Genomic DNA, 8,905 nt, shown 5'->3' with positions numbered 1-8,905 from the left:
GGCACGTGACTTCCCCTCTCTGGGCCTCAGTTCCCTCATCTGGAAAATGGGGATTGAGACGGTGAGCCCCACGTGGGACGGGGACTGTGTCCAACCCGAGGTGCCTGTATCCACCCCAGCGCTTGGAACAGCGCTTGGCACATTCATTCATTCATCCATTCAATCGTATCCCGCCTCTGCCCCTTGTCAGCCGTGTGACCGTGAGCGAGTCGCTTCACTTCTCTGGGCCTCAGTTCCCTCATCTGTCAAACGGGGATGAACTGTGAGCCTCCCGTGGGACAACCTGATTCCCCTGTATCTCCCCCAGCGCTTAGAACGGCGCTCTGCACATAGTAAGCGCTTAACAAATACCAACATTATTATTATTATTATTATTGTTATTAATTATTGGGCGCTTACTGCGTGGTTTAGTGGACAGAGCCCGGGCCTGGCAGACAGAAGGAACTGGATTCTCATCCCTGCTCTGCCACGTGTCTGCTGTGTGACCTTGAGCGAGTGGCTTCGCTTCTCTGGGCCTCGGTTACCTCATCTGGAAAATGGGGATGAACTGAGAGCCTCACGGGGGACGACCTGATTCCCCTGTATCTACCCCAGCGCTTAGAACAGCGCTCTGCACATAGTAAGCGCTTAACAAACACCAACGTTATTATGTGGGACAGGAACCGGTGTCCAACCTAAACGGCTTGTACATACAAAGGCGCTTAGAATAGCGATTGGCACATAGTACGCGCTTAACAAGTATCGTAATTACAATTAGTGCTATTATTAATAAGTACTATTATTATTACAAGCAATAATGATCATCTCTGTCCCTGCACGTAGCCGGAAAAAAGGCGGGCACACATCCCCAGGGTGCTCTCGGAGAGACTAGCGCTCAATAAATACGACTAAATGAATGAATGAATGAACCTGCTTTATTCGTCTCCCCTCCCAGCCCCTCTGCACTTGAGTCGTTATCTGCATCTTATTTATTCATAATAATGGTTTTTATCCCCCCATCTAGACTATAAGTTCACTGTGGGCAGGGACTATGAGAAGCAGCGTGACTCAGTGGAAAGAGCCCGGGCTTGGGAGCCAGAGGTCATGGGTTCGAATGCCGGCCCTGCCACTTGTCAGCCGGGTGACTGTGGGCGAGTCACTTCACTTCTCTGTTCCTCAGTGACCTCATCTGGAAAATGGGGATGAAGACTGTGAGTCTCGTGTGGGACAACCCTATGACCCTGTATCTCCCTCAGCGCTTAGAACAGTGCTCTGCCCATAGTAAGCGCTTAACAAATACCAACATTATTCCCCCGATTAGACCGTAAGCCCGTCAAAGGGCAGGGACTGTCTCTATCTGCTACCGATTTGTCCATTCCAAGCGCTTAGTACAGTGCTCTGCACGCAGTAAGCGCTCGATAAATACTTTTGAATGAATGAATGAATGAATGAATGAATGAATGTCCATCGTTGTGGTGTCCTCTCCCACGCATTTAGTACAGTGCCCTGCACACAGTAAGCGCCCAATAAATAGGATTGAATGAAGGGCTGGACAAGCGAGAAAACGTGATGCGTTCAAAACCCGCGGAAGGCACCGCCGAAGGAAACACCTAAATAACCTAACGGTTCCTTCCATAAATAGGCTCGCTAAATTCCATTTCATCATAATAATAATACTAACAACGATGGTAACTGTTAAGGGCGTATTACACGTCAAGCGCTGCTCTGAGCCCTGGGGTGGATTCAGGCTCATCGGGTTGGACACAGTCCCCGTCCCACGGGGGGCTCACACTCCTCATCCCCATTTTACGGATGAGGGAACTGACGCCCAGAGAAATAGAAACGACTTGCCCAACAGGTGTGATGAGCACGGGATTAGAACCCAGATCCTTCTGACTCCCAGGCCCCGGGCCCTATAATAATTCTGGTATTTGTTAAGTGCTTACTATGTGCCGAGCACTGTTCTAAGAGCTGGGGGAGATACAAGGTCGTCAGATTGTCCTCCTTGGGGCTCCCAGTTAATGTCCATTTTCCGGATGAGGTCCCTGAGGTACAGAGAAGTGAAGTGACTCGCCCAAAGTCACCCAGCCTCCAAGTGGCAGAGCCGGGATTCGAACCCACGACCTCTGACTCCCAAGCCCGGGGTCTTTCCACTGAGCCACGCTGCTTCTCAATACCGATGGTGTTCGTTAAGCGCTTGCTGTGTGCCGAGCGCTGTTCTGAGCACTGGGGCAGATACAAGGTCATCCGTTTGTCCCGCGCGGGGCTCACAGTCTTTCATCCCCATTTTACAGATGAGGTCCCTGAGGCCCAGAGAAGTGAAGTGACTTGCCCGAGGCCACACAGCCGACGAGCGGCAGAGCCGGGATCGGGACCCACGACCTCTGACTCCCAGGCCCGGCCTCTTTCCGCTAATCGACGCCATCCTCTGGGCCTCGCTGCTTGGAATGAATTCAGTTTCCTGCCGTGACCGGCGTCGGATTTCTTGGGGGAACGGATGGATTTTCTTGGGAAGCAGCGTGCCTCCGTGGAAAGAGCCCGGGCTTGGGAGTCAGAGGTCATGGGTTCGAATCTCGGCTCCGCCCCCTGTCAGCTGCGTGACTGTGGGCGAGTCGCTTCACTTCTCTGGGCCTCAGTTCCCTCATCTGTCAAATGGGGATGAAGACCGGGAGCCTCCCGTGGGACGACCTGATGACCCTGGATCTCCCCCAGCGCTTAGAATGGTGCTCTGCACATAGCGAGCGCTTAACACATACCAACATTATTGTTATTAATTATGTTAATCAATAATTGATTCCATTTATTTGCTATTGTTTTAATGAGATATTCATCCCCTCGATTCTATTTATCGCCATCGTTCTCGTCCGTCCGTCTCCCCCGATCGGACCGTGCGCCCGTCAGAGGGCGGCGACTGTCTTTATCTGTTACCGATTTGTCCGTTCCAATAATAATAATAATAATAATAATGTCGGTATCTGTTAAGCGCTCACTATGTGCCGAGCGCCGTTCTAAGCGCTGGGGTAGACACAGGGTCATCGGGTCGTCCCACGTGAGGCTCCCGGTCTTCATCCCCATTTTCCAGATGAGGTCACTGAGGCCCAGAGAAGTGAAGTGACTCGCCCCCAGTCCCACAGCTGACGAGTGGCGGAGCCGGGATTCGAACTCCTGACCCCTGACTCCCAAGCCCGGGCTCTTGCCACTGAGCCACGCTGCCTCAAGCGCTTAGTCCAGTGCTCTGCACATAGTAAGCGCTCAATAGATACTATCGAATGAATGAATGATTATTATTTTCCCCGAGAAAATGTCTCTCCAGTGCGACCGGGCCACGGAAAACAGGGGAACCTGAGGCGGGGGGAGGCCGGGAGCGTGGGGAGAGGGGAGGCAGGCTCCAGGCCTCGGGAGATCGCGGGTGACAAAGCGACCTCGGTCTAATTAGCCCTGGATTTCTCACGGCGTGGCCTGTCAGCGGCTATCCAAAGGCCACGAATAACACTTGCCAAATCCGATTTTTCCAGGCCGTCTCTGTAGGATAAACACGCAGCGAGCCGGTCACATTCGTTCTATTAAATTCCCATCGATTAATAGCACAACGGGCCCGAAATCACCATCTTCCCACGTATTTCCCCGTGTCCATCCAGAAGCCCTTCCGTCGGGCGCCGAAGCTTCGCGTGGCTGGCGGGAGGGGATAACGAGCGAGGCGTCCGCGGGGACCGAGAAGAGAGCGGAATATTTATATTTCCCACGGCCTGCCCCCCTCAGATTGACTCTCCGACCCATCCTGTGCAATTCCAAATACGAGACTAAACGACAAGGAAATGGTCTAAAGCAAGCGACATCCACCGTCGAGAAATTTCAGGTTGGGGAGTGGACAGAACTGGGTTCGAATCCTGAATTCTTTAGGGTGGTTGTCAATTGCTTACTGTGTGTCAGGCACTGTTTTAAGCGCTGGGAAAGACCCCGGTTTATCGGGTTGGACGCGGTCCCTTTCCCACATGGGGCTCATTCTTCCCGTCAGTCAATCAGTCCGTCATCTGTGTTTATCGCGTACTTGATTTTGGCAGAGCTGCGTACTAAGCGCTCGGGAGAGGATAGTACGACAATAAGCAGACTCATTCCCTGCACGCAGCAAGCTTAGAGTCTAGAGGGGGAGACAGAGATTAACAGGAATAAATACATTATTCGTTCATTCCGTCGTATTTATTGAGCGCTTGGGAGACAGTGCAGAGCACTGTACTGAGCGCTTGGGAGAGGAAAATTCAGCAACAAGTAGAGACAATCCCTAACCACAGTGGGTTCAGAATCTAGAAGGGGGGAGACGGACATCAAAACAAGTAAACAAGCATCAGTAGCATCATTATAAATAAATAGAATTAGAGATATATAGATACACATCGGCGTGGCTCAGTGGAAAGAAGAGCCCGGGCTTGGGCGTCAGAGGTCATGGGTTCGAATCCCGCCTCTGCCACTCCTCAGCTGTGTGACCGTGGGCAAGTCACTTCCCTTCTCATCTGGAAAGCGGGGAGTAAGACCGTGAGCCTCCCGTGGGACGGCCTGATGACCCCCCGTATCTCCCCCAGAGCACCGTTCTAAACGCTGGGGGAGATACAGGGTCATCAGATCGTCCCACGTGAGGCTCACAGTTAATCCCCATTTTCCACATGAGGTCACCGAGGCCCAGAGAAGTGAAGTGACTGGCCCCCCCCGTCACCCAGCTGCCAAGTGGCAGAGCCGGGAGTCGAACCCGTGACCTCTGGCTCCCAAGCCCGGGCTCTTTCCACTGAGCCACGCTGCTTCCCGATCCCTTCCTTTGTGCAGACAAGCTTCCAGTTTTGGCGGCAAGTCTCAAATAGCATCGGTCAGATTCCCGGCCCCCGGCTCCCAAGCTCTAACTAGGAAAATAAATACGGACGATCTCCCCGTTACCCACCAGCGGGCAGCGGGTACGTCCCGCCCCGAACCATCGCGGAGATGCTCCGGAGAGCTTCCCTTCTTCAGGCCCGATCCCGTCCCGGGCCACCGTCACCCTGGCAACGGGGGACAACGATCCCGTCTCTGGGTGGGCTACAGAATGCCCCCGATCGATTACGCGGGAAAATCGACGGGGCAATTGGGAATCTTAATTTCGGAGCGTTTTTCCGCGCGTCGGAGGAAGGGCCGGATAACGGCTAGAAACGAGGCGGTGAATCCGTTCCGCTGGCGGAGACCGTGGCTCCGACTCGGTTCTCTTTCCCGTCTGATGTTTTCTACGGTCTTAACGCAATCACCTAAGATGACAATATCCGTTTCATTTCCTAAGTACATTTTAATTATGCTCCAATTACTCATTATACGATTCGATCACGCTACGCCACGCGCCTAGATCGTACCAAGTATCGAGATAGACGCGCGTACGTTGGAGCGAGCCCCTTTGTCGGAAACACGTATTATGCCATTTGGCGCGGGGAGACCGAATAGACCAAGACGTCGTTGGAGAGATCAGATAGAGGATGAAATTTTCATTTCCTTTCGCAGAGCCATAAAGACAATCGCACGCCATCTGTGGCGGTTCCAGACCGGTTACGCTACAGAAGGGAGAGAAATATAAGCGTCCCGAATGTGCAACTTTTCAAACATCCTCAGAACGGAATTATTCCTTCGAAGCGATGGATCATCTCTGCTCTTCTGTCCATGAGGGCCGCCTCCTCCGATTCCCCGTATCCCCAATTATGTCGAAACCCAGTTCTCTTTGAATAGCGACGTCCCCGACTCAAAGACGCGGTGTCGGGAATCTCATATCGACGGTCCGCCAAACGTCGCGGCCGATAGACTCGCCTCGTATCCCCGCCCGAGAAAACCTCTGAACGATCGCCGCTCGGTGATGCCGCGGTTTACGTTAGAAGGCTGAGATCGGCGACAGATGAGGTAAATGAGGCCCGGAGAATAATAATAATAGTGTCGGTATTTGTTAAGCGCTTACTGTGTGCAGAGCACCGTTCTAAGCGCTGGGGGAGATACAGGGGAATCAGCTTGCCCCACGTGAGGCTCACAGTCTTCATCCCCATTTTCCAGATGAGGTCACTGAGACACAGAGAAGTGAAGCGACTCGCCCACAGTCCCCCAGCTGCCAGGCGGCTGAGCTGGGATTCGAACCCATGACCTCTGACTCCCAAGCCCATGCTCTTTCCACCGAGCCACGCTGCTTCTCTATAAGTTCGGTAGCGGTACAAACGGAGTTTTTGAGGCCAGGTCTGGGGCACTGGGATGGAGCCCGGGCCTGGGAGTCAGAAGGATCGGAGTTCTAATCCCGGCTCCGCCGCGCGTCGGTTGTGGGACCTTGGGTGAGTCGCTTCACTTCTCTGGGCCCCAGTTCCTGTCCCGCACGGGACTGACGGTCTGCGTAGGAAGGAGAACACCTCGCTCCATTTTCCAGTTGAGGCCCAGAGAAGTGAAGTGACTGGCCCTAGATCAGCCAGCAAGCATTTGGCAGAGGCGGGATTAGAACCCAGGTCCTCCTGACTCCCAGGGCCCCTGCTCTCTCCACTAGTCCACGCTGCTTCTCCAGCGTGGGTTTCTGGCGGAAGCCTTCTGAGGGGAGGTGGGATGCAGCGCGGCTCAGTGGAAAGAGCCCGGGCTAGGGAGCCGGGGGTCATGGGTTCAAATCCCGGCTTCGCCGCTTGTCAGCTGCGTGACTTTGGGCCAGTCACTTCACTTCTCTCAGCGACCTCATCTGGAAAATGGGGATGAAGACCGTGAGCCCCACGTGGGACAACCTGATCACCCTGCATCCCCCCAGCGCTTAGAACGGTGCTTTGCACATAGTAAGCGCTTAACAAATACCACCATCATCATCGCCTTGTATCCCCCCCAGGGCTGAGAACAGCGCTTTGTACATCGTAAGCGCTTAACAGATGCCATTATCATTATTATGCCTGTTCACTTGTTTTGATGTGTTAGTATCTATAATCCAGTTTATTCACGCATCGATTCATTCAATCGTATTTATTGAGCACCTACTTTATGCAAAGCACTGGACTAGATGCTTGGAAGGTACAATTCAGCAATAAAGAGAGACAATCCCTACCCTCAACGTGTTCATTTATTTATAGAGATGCCTGCTTACTCATTTTGATGTCTGTCTCCCCCTTTTCTAGACAGTAAACCCGGTGTGGGCAGGGTTTAAACCGGATTACCCTGTCTCCCCCAGCGCTTAGACCAGCGCTCTGCACATAGTAAGCGCTTCACAAATACCAACATTATTATTACGTGGGACTAACAGACTTAATCCCGGTATTTGTGAAGCGCTTACTATACGCCAGGCACTGTTCTAAGCAGTTGGGCGGCTACAGGCAAATCAGGTTGGACCCAGTCCCTGTCCCCCATGGGGAAGCAGCGCGGCTCAGTGGAAAAGAGCCCGGGCTTCGGAGTCAGGGGTCGTGAGTTCGACTCCCGGCTCTGCCCCTTGTCAGCTGGGGGACCGCGGGCGAGTCGCTTCACTTCTCCGGGCCTCAGTTCCCTCATCTGGAAAATGGGGATTAACTGTGAGCCTCACGTGGGACGACCCGATCACCCTGTATCTCCCCCAGCGCTGAGAACGGTGCTCGGCACCTCGTAAGCGCTTAACGAATACCAACATTATTATGGGGCTCCTAGTCTTAATCCCCATTTTATAGATGAGGTGACTGAGGCACGGAGAAGTGAAGTGGCCTAGCCAGGGTCACGCAGGAGACGGGACACTGCCGGGATTGGAACCCATGTATTATATTACGCTTAACGCGGTGCTTTGCACGCTGTGAGCGTTCAGTAAATGCGACCGAATGAATTCTACCGAGACCCCGAATGGAAAGACCCCGATGCTTTCTTTGGCACCTAAGGATGGGGACAGATTGCATTAATTCGCTATGATTTGGGTGACCGTGTGCTTCTTTCTCTCGATCAGCCCTTCCCTCTGCGTTAAATAAGCACTTGTCCGTGTTCCCTTTCCGTATTCTGAGACTTCCCCCGACCTTCCCCGCCCATGAGAAGCCTTCAAACTATAAGGTCATCGTGGGCGGGAAAAGTCTCATCATTATCGCTATACCGAACGCTCCCACGCGCTCGGTACGGTGCTCTGCCCAAAGTAAGTGCTCGAATAAATAAAACTGAATGGATGAATGAGAAATCCCCACGACCTAATGGAGTCAGTCAGAGGACCTGGGTTTTAATCCTACTTCTGCCGTGTCCCCCATTAGACCGTGAGCCCGTCACTGGGCAGGGATCGTCTCTATCTGTTGCTCAGTTGTCCATTCCAAGCGCTTAGTCCAGTGTTCTGCACATAGTAAGCGCTCAATAAATGCTATTGAATGAATGAATGAATGAACTTACCTGCTGCGTGACCTTGGACAAGTCGCTTCCGCTGTCTGGGCCTCAGTCCTCTCAGCTGCGCAATGGGGCTTCAATCCCTGTTTTCCCTTCTACTTGGACTCTGAACCCCTCAGGGCAAGTCACTTCACTTCTCTGTGCCTCAGTTCCCTCATCTGTATAATGGGGAGGAAAACCGTGAGCCTCACGTGGGACGACCTGATGACCCTGGATCTACCCCTGAGCTGAGAACAGTGCTTGGCACATAGTAAGCGCTTCACAAATTCCATCATCATTATTATCATCATTGTTAGTATTATTATTCCGTTGAGGAGCTTGCGTTTACCCCAGTGTTTAGTTCGGTGCATTCACGACACAGGAAGAACCGCAGCGTCGCTCAGTGGAAAGAGCCCGGGCTTGGGAGTCAGGGGTCACGGGTTCAAATTCCGGCTCTACCACTTGTCAGCTGTGGGACTTTGGGCAAGTCACTTCACTTCTCTGGGCCTCGGTTACCTCATCTGTAAAATGGGGATGAAGACTGGGAGCCTCCCGTGGGACGACCCGATGACCCTGGATCTCCCCCAGCGCTTAGAACGGTGCTCTGCACATA

Source organism: Ornithorhynchus anatinus, chromosome 7 (assembly GCF_004115215.2).
Source record: "Ornithorhynchus anatinus isolate Pmale09 chromosome 7, mOrnAna1.pri.v4, whole genome shotgun sequence".
Lineage (NCBI taxonomy): Eukaryota > Metazoa > Chordata > Mammalia > Monotremata > Ornithorhynchidae > Ornithorhynchus > Ornithorhynchus anatinus.
This window is presented reverse-complemented; position numbering follows the sequence as displayed.